At 41.8% G+C, this 12284-nt stretch overlaps 1 long non-coding RNA gene across 1 annotated transcript in view; it reads left to right on the forward strand.

The window, feature by feature from the left end:
• Window positions 1-4669: 4669 nt before the first annotated feature.
• The window catches only part of LOC309611734, a 35834-nt gene continuing 28219 nt past the window's right edge, over window positions 4670-12284 (forward strand). The window contains exon 1 of the long non-coding RNA XR_014234709.1: window positions 4670-12239. This is a non-coding gene — a long non-coding RNA (uncharacterized lncRNA). The remainder of the gene's footprint in view (window positions 12240-12284) is intronic.

The raw sequence follows: 12284 nt of genomic DNA on the forward strand, positions 1-12284 counted from the left end.
CTATTCAAAATACTCATATTTACTACCCATATTTTCCTTTCTGGCTCACATCATATGTATTAGTTAGGTTTCAGTTTTCCTGTTAATTTAAATGCTGTTTTTCTCATTTGCACAGTCGATAATTTGGGGAAAGTTACTTCAAATCTGTTTTTCACCATTGACCATTATTCCAATAGAAAAATCATTTCTGGGTTGGAACAGACAATTCATTTCATTTTTCACTACTGTATCCTTCTGGATGTGAAAGAAACAGATTGGAAAGTCCCAACAAACCCACTCATGACCAACTCAAAGGAATATGAGGAGCGACAACTCAGCTGCCAACTTCCCTTGTCCCAGACTCACACGTCTGTCAGACATACAGGATACAGCTGGACATCTTGGCTTTGCAGCTGCCACATGGACCCCGCGTGGCTAGGAATGTCAGCTTAAATCTGAGATTGAGTCAAGGAAAGGAGAAATGGCAGGAGTCTGTGTGGTACCTGAGACACCTCCTATGATCACCTCTACCTTGTATGTTTGTCAAATCTCAAAGGATATAATATGCTCCAGAGCCATCACTATGTCACAAAATGCCAAGCTGCCATGTTTGGGAAGTAAACAACAAAAAGTTTCCCCTGTGGCACTGAAAAAGTTCTGTGGCTCTAGCCAATTTTAAGGCCATTTGTTCCCACTGAAACTTAAAATCTAAAAAAGGAAAACATGACTTTGGGTCTGTTTGATTATGTCTGATACCCTTTCTTTTTCAATGAAGGAATACTGACAAGGTGAACCAGATTGAACATGGCAGTGCTAAATTACACAGTTTCTCAAACTTTAGTTAACAGTTATTACAGCACTCTCCTTCCAGGATAAAGACTTCTCAAGGAAATCTCCTGTTTAAGCCTAAGAACAATGGAGAAATCTAGAAAGCTCTAGAATGGAACTACAGAAGGGTGCTCCCCAGCAACACTGCCCACCAATGTGAGAACATGAGAGGTCTCTTCTTCCACCACCTCAGTTAGAAATCTAAATGGCACCTACCAAGCTCATCACTGATAATCTTATTTAGAGAGTAAGCCATGACTTGAATGCACTCAAAGGGATGGTTTCACTACACAGCAGCCTAGAACTCTTGTCTTAGGTGTAATAGTAGCTGTGGGAAGTCAAAACCACCAGCCCATTCAGGTTCCAATAACAAACAAAATGTATGTGCGATGGAGGTGATTTTGGACTGTGACTACTTCTACATTCGCCGCAGCAGCACAAGTTTCCAGAACTATTGTTGGCTGGAATTTTGGTCTAAACCGATCAGTCATGGTCCTGAAAGTCACTGTAATCAGAGTAACAAACACTCCTGCGTTTCTGCCAATTGCGCTACTGTGTATCCAAACCATGAATAAGATGGGCTTAGTTGCAATCGGAATAGTCTATATTGCCACAGGCAAAAGGCCTCGTAGATTTTGTCAAGGCAGAGATGCCTGCTAAATTCCAGTGCTACTGTATCTGACCCTGTTTCCTCTGGACTCTCACCCAAGGAAAGCCCCTCCGTGTGGTTAACTGTGGTATGAAAAAGATCCCCTGAAGTCAGAGGACCCACAACCCACAAGTCTATTCACCTGTCTGTGCCTCAGTTTCCTTATTCATAAAAAACTCCCTTACAAGTTGTTTTAGGAATCAAAAAAGATAACATAAATGTTCCTGTTGCATGGTGAGCAATTAAAAAGTATCAACTATAAAAATGGCATGATTTTATGACTGAATCCGAAGAGGCTATATGATGTCAATCAAGAATTGACACCAAAACAAATTTTTTAAACGTCTTTGCTATCTGGAGGTAAAACTTCCTACCTTCAAGAATTTCTTAAGCCATATAAGCAATATTCATTCTGGCTTCCCCATCTTAAAGTGTGTGTATAAAGTCAGCCTTAATACTTTAGGGATGAGACCTGTCCCTATAGCTCACTAGAAACTTATTCCCTGCTGTTATTGCAGTAACCATTTGTCCCAAAGGGGCTATGATATACAGGAAGTCACTATGTAGCTAAATCAGCCTGCAGCTAACATAAACAAAATCCTCAGAAGAACACTCAAATTCCAATCCATTATATTGTTACTTCTCCAACCAGCATCATACCCACTTGCCCTGTGTTAGAGGCTGAATTTCATTCCCCGCGCCATTCATATGTTGAAGTTCTAACTCCCAGTACCTCAGAATGTTACCTTATTTGGAGATCGGGTCTTTACAGAGGTTATCAAGTTAAAATGAGATCACTTGGGTGGGCCCTAATTCAATGACTCCTTATTAGAAGGGGAAATTTGGAGACAGATACACAGGGAGAACGCCATGTGAAGATGAAGGCAGAATTGGGGTGATGCTTCTTCAAGCCAAGGAATGTCAAGGATTGCCAGAAAACTAGGGGAGATGCATGCAACTTCCTCACAGCCTAAAAGAAACCAACCCTGTTGACAACTCGATTTCAGACTTCTAGCCTCCAAAACTTTGTTACGACTGCCCTAGCGAACTAAAACATTCTGGAAGGGGTATCCTCTAACAGAGAGATGGAAAAGGAATGAGGAGAAAGAGCTAACATTTCTTGAGGATATACTTTATTTCAGGAATTTTACATTATTATGTTATGTCATTTAATCTTCATCATAACCCTACAGAGTAGCTATCACCTCCCCATTTTACAGATTGAGCAACTGAAGCTCAGAGAATTTCAGTAACTTACATGATATCCTGCAGGTAGCAAATAGCAAACCTAAGCTATGGAGCCATGGCTGACTCTGAAGGCCCATGCTGTCCCCACTTCCTAACTTTGCCATCTGACCCTTGAAAAGGAGTCTCACATCATCTCTAGACATTTCAGAATTCTTGCTCTCTTGTATCTTCCTGGTAGAAATTAAATTTCCTGATCAAACTGCTCCTTACATTTACACCACCTGGAAGCTAAACCAACTACAAAAGAGAAGATGATGGTTTCAGTTTGACATTATTTACTGGTTGCATGACCATTTCCCAGTCAGATCAACTGTAATCAGTTTTCTTTCTCAAAGAAACCAACACTGAGCACTTTCTAATTTTTCTCAGAGTTTGAGACGTAGACAATAAAGTTGTCACTATGATGGCAAAATGGCTAGACCATGAGAAGAGAGTTGAAATCCAGTTTCTGACTGGCTAGAATAGCACAATGCAATCTGAAGATCTTTTATGTTAAACCCAGTGTCAGAATTCACCCAGTCTCCACTTGGAATTTCAAGTTCGTTTTGTACTTGGAATCCAGAGAAACATGTGTGCTGTGTTCTTGCTCTCACTCTTATGTGTTAATTTTGGGGGAGTTGGATGTAGTGGACGCGAAGAATATATTATTGGCTTTGTTTCTCATAAACACAATAAGAGTTTCTACAGAGACCTGTTGGAAGCCAACCCAGAGAGAACATAAGACTCCTTTCTACTATATACCAAAGTTTGTGCAACTTTGGCTGCATGGCCCAACATCAGGAAGAAAGACATGGAAGAATAAGAAAGCTACAAAGACACCTGTCTTAAGTGGTGGCGCTCCAGTGGGGAGCTGCATGGAAAACGAGGTGGGATGGTAAAGTGGTCCAGAACATGGACTTTTGGTGTCAAAACTGGGTTCAGTTCCCACACCTTCTTTATTTTCTGCAGGGGAAATATGTAACCTCACCAAGATTTAATTGACTTACCTTTTTCAAAAAAAAAGTGCATAGGAGGGAAAGGTTCTCAATTCAAGCTCCACAGGATGGGCAAAAATATTAATTTAAATGATATTTTAATATTGGGTTGGCCAAAAGTTTCGTTCGGTTTTTTCTGTAAGGTGGCTCTAGTAGCACTTGTTTTTAACTTCATTCGAAACAATTGTTAGATCATATGTGACACTCTCATATGAGCGTGCATTTAAAAGAAGACGTCAAATTGGTGAATTTTTGTGTAGCCATTTTAATACTGAAGACAGAAGAGAAAAGAAACATTTTTGGCCTATTATGCTCTATTTATTTATTTATTTATTTTAATTTATTTATTATTTATTTATGTCTGTGTTGGTCTTCATTTCTGTGCGAGGGCTTTCTCTAGTTGTGGCAAGCGGGGGCCACTCTTCATCGCGGTGCGCGGGCCTCTTCACTATCGCGGCCTCTCTTGTTGTGGAGCACAGGCTCCAGATGCGCAGGCTCAGCAATTGTGGCTCACGGGCCCAGTTGCTCTGCGGTATGTGGGATCTTCCCAGACCAGGGCTCGAACCCGTGTCCCCTGCATTGGCAGGCAGATTCTCAACCACTGCGCCACCAGGGAAGCCCTATTATGCTTTATTATTTCAAGAAAGGTAAAAATGTAACTGAAACACACAAAAAAAGATTTGTGCAGTGTATGGAGAAGGTGCTGTGACTGATGGAACGTGGCAAAAGTGGTTTGCAAAGTTTTGTGCTGGAGATTTCTCGCTGGATGATGCTCCACGGTCAGGTAGACCAGTTGAAGTTGATAGCGATCAAATCGAGACATTAATTGAGAACAATCAACGTTACACCACGCGGGAGACAGCCGACATACTCAGAATATCCAAATCAAGCATTGAAAATCATCTGCACCAGCTTGATTATGTCCATCGCTTTGATGTTCGGGCTCCACATAAGTTAAGTGAAAAAAACCTTGATCGTATTTCCACATGCGATTCTCTACTGAAACGTAATGAAAATGTTCCATTTTTAAAACAAAGTGTGACAGGCGATGAAAAGTGGATACTGTACAAATAATGTGGAACGGAAGAGATCGTGGGGCAAGAGAAATGAACCACCACCAACCACACCAAAGGCCAGTCTCCATCCAAAGAAGGTGATGCTGTGTATATGGTGGGATTGAAAGGGAGTCCTCTATTAAGAGCTCTTTCTGGAAAACCAAACGATTAATTCTAACAAGTACTGCTCCCAGTTAGACCAACTGAAAGCAGCACTCGAAAAGCACATGAAAAATGTCCAGAATTAGTCAACAGAAAATGCATAAGCTTCCATCAGGATAACGCAAGACCACATGTTTCTTTGATGATCAGGCAAAAACTGTTACAGCTTGGCTGGGAAGTTCTGATTCATCCACCGTATTCAGCAGACATTGCACCTTAGGATTTCCATGTATTCAGGTCTTTACAAAATTCTCTTAATGGAAAAAATTTCAATTCCTTGGAAGACTGTAAAAGGCACCTGGAACAGTTCTTTGCTCAAAAAGATAAAAAGTTTTGGGAAGACGGAATTATGAAGTTGCCTGAAAAATGGCAGAGGGTATTCACAAAAGGGTGAATACATTGTTCAGTTGGTGAGAATGAAAATGTGCCTTTTATTTGTACTTGAAAACCGAAGGCACTTTTTGGCCAACCCAATATGTAAAGGGCATGGCATGCAGTAGATGCTCAAAACTGGCAGGTCCTATGATGATGAGGTCAGAGTGTGTTCCTTGGCCTCCTCTCAGGACTGAGTCAATGTGGCCACGTTCCCTCTCTGCACCACGTGTCCTCACAACTTGCTTAAACCGTGCTAGCTGCTGCAGGCTGCCCTTGGAGGAAGCCCTGGGCGAATTTTTGCCTTTGTCATCTCCGTTCTGTGAATGTCTGCAGCAGCGCACAATAAAGCAAGTCAGAGCCCTGCTGGCAAGGACTGCAGCCCACAGAAGGAGGCACGTGCTGGAGCTAGACCCCAGCCTTTCCAGCACTCAGGCAGCCAGTGCCTTTGGCCCTTCGCTCTGGGTGCTGAGTTTCTTTGGGGCTAACAGTCGCAAAGTATGCCAAAGCTTTCAGAAATCTCTCTAACCTCCACATCCTACCCCACCTGCACATACACACGTAAAACTCCAGGGGCTGGAGCACAACCTCCACTCCTGAGAGGGCAAACTGAGAAGTCTCAGAGATGCAGGGAGTTGGCCTGGAGCTACAGAGCAAGCTGTTGGGAGAGTTCTGGAATGGAGCTCACAGCTCAGGATTGGGGAGTCTTGGGAAGAGCCTTCCTTTTAGGGAGTGGCTGAAACCTGCAAACGGATCACTCCCAAGCAGGCCTTTTCAGCCCTGAGTAAACTTCTTTAAGCCTCAGTTACACTTGGTCCCATCAGGGTTTCCTACGACTGTCAGGATCTTTAGGGACTTGGGCCTGGAGACCAACTCCCTGGGCATTGCCTAGGATGAGTATGTGTCACCGCAACACAGACAAAAGGGGAGGTTCACCAGATACAGTGTGAACAGGTGCCATTCAGACAGCCGGGACAACAAAGGAAATAATCATGACAACCCAACCTGAATGGTATGATTTGATTTCTAGATTGAGATGATTTAGAAAAAATTTATCAACTCTTCAATGTCCAAGCATTCATTTATTTGTTCAACAAATATTTTTATGTACTTAAAATACATCAGGCCTTGTGCTAGACACTGGAGATACAAAGGTGAATGATACAGGTATGTCCCTGACCCCATGCAGACTACAGTCTAGGAGATAAGAGAGGTAAGTGGAATCTTGGTAGAGTAGAAGGTGACAAATAATATTTATTCTGGTTTCCCCTGTAGAGACTTCTCAGTGATGGGCCCAGAGCAAGAACTCAATAAATGATGAATAAATAAATGAATGAAAATAATTAACATCTACTGAGTGTGCATTATGCACCAGGCATGATTTTAAGCATGTAAATGTATTAACTCATTTTATATATGCAATGAATTTAATGAATTGACACACAATTAAATATATAGCAAATGAAAGTAGTAAATGAACAAATGATGTACACTCAGCCTCCAAAGCTTCTATCCTGAATGTGTTTTGAATCTGGAGAAGAAAGGACAAGAATAAACAATAATGGCGGATAAGCTTTGGGTTAGGCATCAAGAAATCTATACACACGTGGAAAGAAAATGGGTTTTGCAGTAGCCATAGGAATAAGCTGAGTTCACATCCTAACTTCACCTCAAGACTGGGTGATCTTACACAAATAGTTTAACTCTCAAGCCTTGAAATCCGAATTGGTAAACTGGATTTAATACACCCACCTCAGGGGGCTCTTGTGAGGGTTAGTCATATCCATCAGGTTCTATATGAGAAAGTGCCCCTGAACTGGGAGGCACCCTCAAGATACTAGTTGCCATGGATTTAGGACTTAGTAAGAGGCAGCAGAGCACAGTGGGAATTAAAACTTAGAATCAAAGGCCCTACTTCTAAATCTGGGCTCCATTAGCCAATTGAAATACATAGACAGAGGGATTAATTGAGATGATGTGGGTTAAGATGTTTTAGTACAGAGCTACTGTTGTAGAATAGGAGGAGGGAAAAAAACAAGCCCTTCCTGGAGAATGAGTTACCAAAGCCTTTCTAAGAGCCTCTGGATAATCTTTCTGAGCTAGTTTAAATGGACCGAATGAACTGGTGAACTCCCAGGACCCTCCTCTCCTGCGAGCCTGTGATAATTCCCATGTGGGTGTCAGAATCATGTGATTGGCTCTGACTATGGGATCAACAAGACCCACCTACACAGGAATTCCTAGGGTCACCTGTGTCTAACGGAGGAGTTGCTGCTAAGCAAGGAAGAGAGTATCAGGGCAAGAGAGAAGGCAAGCAGGAATGGCCCTCCTCCATGCTCAGCCAGGGCGTCTGCAGTCCGGGCAGGTCTGGGGGTAGCCCTCTGAAAGGAACAACTTCTGTTTGTACAGCAATGTCAGACCATTTGGGGCAAATTTCACAAAATGTTCCAGCTTTCAACACAGAGTATCTTCCTTGAATAAATTTGTGCAAGGCATAGGCACAGTGGGTTAAAAGATAATATGGACAGTATTTTATAGACTGTACAATAAATTCTTTCTTGTCCTTGGCCCACTGAACATGAGACACATTGCATGTATGTTAATTATTTCTAATTTTTACAAAAACTGAGTACAGAGTCAATATAGCCTCAAATGCATGAATTAATTAGGTGCCTTTGACCCTTCACTCTGAATGCATGTGTATGCCAAGGGAACTATGGTACATCTGTGGTTGACTGGTTAAAAATTAATTCATTAAGACCTTGTTCAGAAAGAGTTAGTTGATATCAAGAGCCATCTCTTTAGACTCTCAGTTGCTTTTGCGAATAGTCTTGACACCACAAGAATTTCAAGCTTTCGGTTCAAAACTCTAAACCTGTAAGGTTATAAATTTGGCAAAATCTGTTCTGCCTTTGCTGTTACTGGAATACCTGTTATTTTGAAAACTAAATCCACACAGATCAATTTATGACTCCTTAGGTTAAATGTTAGAGAAGCTATAAAAACTGGAAAATATGTGTAGCAAGTAATTATTTGATTTACAGGGGAAAATTGTAAAGGTGCTCATTTGCCTAGAGTCTCAGAAACCGTTTTTGTTTGTTTGTTTATGAACCCTGGTCCTACTGTACTGGTCAGGTGAGAAGAATCCTTAAAGCTGTTCATGTGGGATCAATGTAATGAATCACCTAGGCTGACTTTCAGACTGTGATGCTAAAATTAAAACCAAAACTATACGTGTTCCAAGGCACCTCTGTGTGCCACACGGCCCTTCCTCACTTATACTGATACACTGTCTTACAAATTTTATCTAATCAACTGACATTTTTAAGGATCAGAGAATTCAACAAGAATAAAAATGTGGCCACAATTTAGTCTTTCCCCCCCTTCATAAAAACACTGTCTTCTATTTGGTCTCCACTCAGGTCAAGACATTTCACTAATTTGCTAGTCATTAAAAAGATATTTTTATACCCAGCCTGTAATATTATCCTCTTCAGTGATTATGATAGCTCCCAACAGAATTCCAGACTTGAAAATGAAGGCTGGGAAGCTGAACTGCAATTATGATACTTTAAATAATTCCACAAAAGTAGAGCCGCTGTTAAATAATTTATGGTCTTTGATCTTGTCACAGATCTACTGAAATCTTCACATCACTCAGCTAAACATTTTCAAACAGAAAAGGGATGGTTACTTTCCCCTCTACCACCCACTCGCCCTGGCTGAAGATACATCAATAAAGCTTCCAGATGTTTGTCTTGTTGAGAAGTCGGACCCCAGGAGGGGCATAGCTGTCAGCTTTAGGAGACCTGCCAGCATCAAATGCTTTGCCTGGCATTTGACTCCCTGTGCCCGATTTGTACAGCTCTAAAAGTAGACCTGGGAGGAGGTGAGCGAATACATAAATTTCTATTAAATTTATCTGAATCTGTACAAGAATTAGACCTGTGGCTCTCAAACCTCAGCATGTGTCAGAACCACAGGCAGGGCTAGTTAAAGCAGACTGTCTGGCTCCAGCCCGAGAGTTCCTGATGCTGGAGATATGGGGTGGGGACCAGGAATTTACCTAACAAGTTCCCAGGTGATACTGATGTCACTGGTTGGGGCACTGCATTTAGAGAACCCATGAGCTAAATCCATAGCTTGTTTCCTTAGACACAGTTAAATCATGACCTGAAGGATGCTGAGTTCTTAGATTCCATCAGAGCTGTCTTGAGAAATAAGTGTGAGGGAGAAAAGGGGCAGGCCTAGGTCCCTCCGAGGCCACACCTAGAGTTCATTTCAAGGGAGCAATCCCCTGCTAGAGGGGCCTCTGTCGTCACAGCGAGCCCTCAACCCACGATGAGGGGAGGAATAGCGTTCTTCACTGAGAAGGGAGGTGGCCTGGGGACTCACAAGTTTTAGCATCTGGGAGCAAAGGCACCAATTGTCAAAGTCACCATATTCATGGGGAAAAATCTCATTTCACTTGAAAAGCAAAGAGAAAGAAATAGAAAAAAACAGCTCATGACAGTATGGCTTTTCCTTCTTCTGGGACCAAGTCTTTTAACCTTAAACAACAACTTTTTTTTTCTTAAACAACTTCTTAACTGCCATATATTTCAGCTATTAAACATTTACAAATGACAGGTTTCCAAATCAGTTTGGGTTGTCTTCATTTGCAAATTTAGGCCAGACCCTGTTTGGTAATTCACCTAACAGCAATGGTTGCGTGAAATCTGTTTACTGGATTTGCTTTCTTTAAATAAAATTCGGGGGAAGAGGACTGGGGGTGGGGCAAAGAGATTGTCAGACATTAGTTACCTTTAGAAACAAAGAGAGCTCAAACCAGATGAAATTTCACAGGCTCTCTGCTGATGTTTACAGGGTCTGCGCTAAGGAATCCTAGAGAAGGGTTAGGTGATGATATGAAGGTTCCCTGATAATCCCCCTCAGTAATTATCCCCATTTTGCCTCGGGGATCTACAGAACTCGGGCTAAAGCAGGTGGGTTGTTTTGCAGTAATTTCCCAGATAACTGCTGCTGAGTGTATCTGAACAGAGTTGTTTTTTTTAAAAAAAACCCAACCTATTAGAACAGAAAATGTTGAAAGAAGAAATATTACAATTGTTCATTTATAGGCAATCTTCAAAGGTAGCCTTGGCCTCGCGGGGAGAAAAAAGGTACCTGAATCATTTGGGGCTTGTTTTTATCATGAAGGAAATGTTGTATTTCAGCATTTCCAAATAAAAACTACAGGGAGACACCTGAAGGCTGTGCAGCTGAGTTGGTAATAGTAAGAACATCAAACATTTACACCAAGCACACAGTCTGACCTTCACAACAATCCCACCAGAAAGCTTAGGCCTAGGGAGATTGGGTAACCAGCCCAGGGTCACAAGGTAAGTGGCAGAGATGGCCGTCAGCCTGACCTGTGTCTGTCTGACCCGAAAGCCCCTGCCAGGTCAGAGAGAAATAAAGAATTTGCAAAATAAAACATTTGTTTTCTATAAACAGTGTGTTACTATTTGGAAGGAAGGTGAAAAGATGCAAATACAATATTTGTTTGTCCTAGCATTATGTTCACAGGTGGAAGCTATAAAATAGGAGCTCCAGTCACCGTGGAGAGCAAATATCAGAGGTCAGGTGCAGGGAGCTCCACCTACAGACCTCAGAACCATTTCCTTCTGCTGTCATTTGAGCAGTCATTGTCTATGATTCTTCCTTGTGTCACTCAATCTGCTGAAGGAGCCAGGAGCTCTGCAAACCATCTACTAAACATTTTGCCTTCCTTGTGATCTTACCAAACCTCCTTCCCAGACCTTGATAACCCACGGTCACTCAATTTATTAAAACACTAAATTCTCTTGGCTCGGTAATTCTGATCATTTTACAAAAGGTGAAAAATATATTTACTGTATTACGAATATGCTATAGCCCAAGTTCCCAAGTTTGTCCTTCTAAACCTGCCCCCCAACACCTGTTCCCCGTCTCAGTACCTGGCACCTCTCTGCTTCTCAGGCCATAAACATATGTCATCCTTATTTTTTTCCTTTGTCCCCCTTCTTCTACATCTGACCCACCAGCCACTCCTAAAAACTATCTCCAGGTTGCATCTCAATTCCTTCCACTCGTCTCATCACCATGGCCACCTCCCAAGTCCAGGTTACTGTCACCTCTCACCTGCACAAGTCTAAGCACCTCCTACCTGGTCTTCACACAGCAGCCATCGGCATTATTTTCCACCCACCCTTCAAAAACTATTTTTTAAATTATATAACAGGTACATGGATGCACTATGGGAGGCTGAAAATGACCCCAAAAGATATTCACCTCTTAAGCCTGGGCCTGTAAATTGTGACCTTATTTAGAAAAATGGTCCTTGCAGATGTGATTAAGTTAAGGATCTTGAAATGAGGAGATGATCCTGAATGATTTGAGTGGGTCTTAAATACCATCCCAACTGTCCTTGTAAGAGAAAAGCAGAGGGAGATTAGATGCACGCAGAAACGGGAACAGCAGTGTGACTGTGGAGGCAGAGACTGGAGAGGCGCACATAAGCCGAGCAATGCCGGGGGCCACAGGGAGCTGGAAGACACAAGGGACAGAGTCTCCTCAGAGACACAGATCTGCCAACACCTTGCTTTCAGCCCAGTGAAACTGATTCCACGCTTCTGGCCTCCAGAACTGTGAGAGAACAAGTATGTGTTGTTCTAAGCCACCAAGTTTTGGTAATTTGCTACAACAGTCACAGGAAACTGATACCTGTACTATGGATGCAAAACTCAGAAATTATAAAGAACCTACTGTAGAGCACAGGGGACTCTACTCAATACTCTATAATGACCTATATGGGAAAAGAATCTAAAAAAGAGTGGATATATGTAATAAGTATAACTGATTCACTTTGCCGTACAGCAGAAACTAATACATTATAAATCAACTATATTCTGATAAAAATTAATTTTAAAAAACTCAAAAATTATAGATAAGGTTCAAATACCTCTAGTTTTAAAAAACTCAAAAATTATAGATAAG

Source organism: Balaenoptera borealis (genome assembly GCF_965194805.1).
Source record: "Balaenoptera borealis genome assembly, chromosome: 15".
NCBI lineage: Eukaryota > Metazoa > Chordata > Mammalia > Artiodactyla > Balaenopteridae > Balaenoptera > Balaenoptera borealis.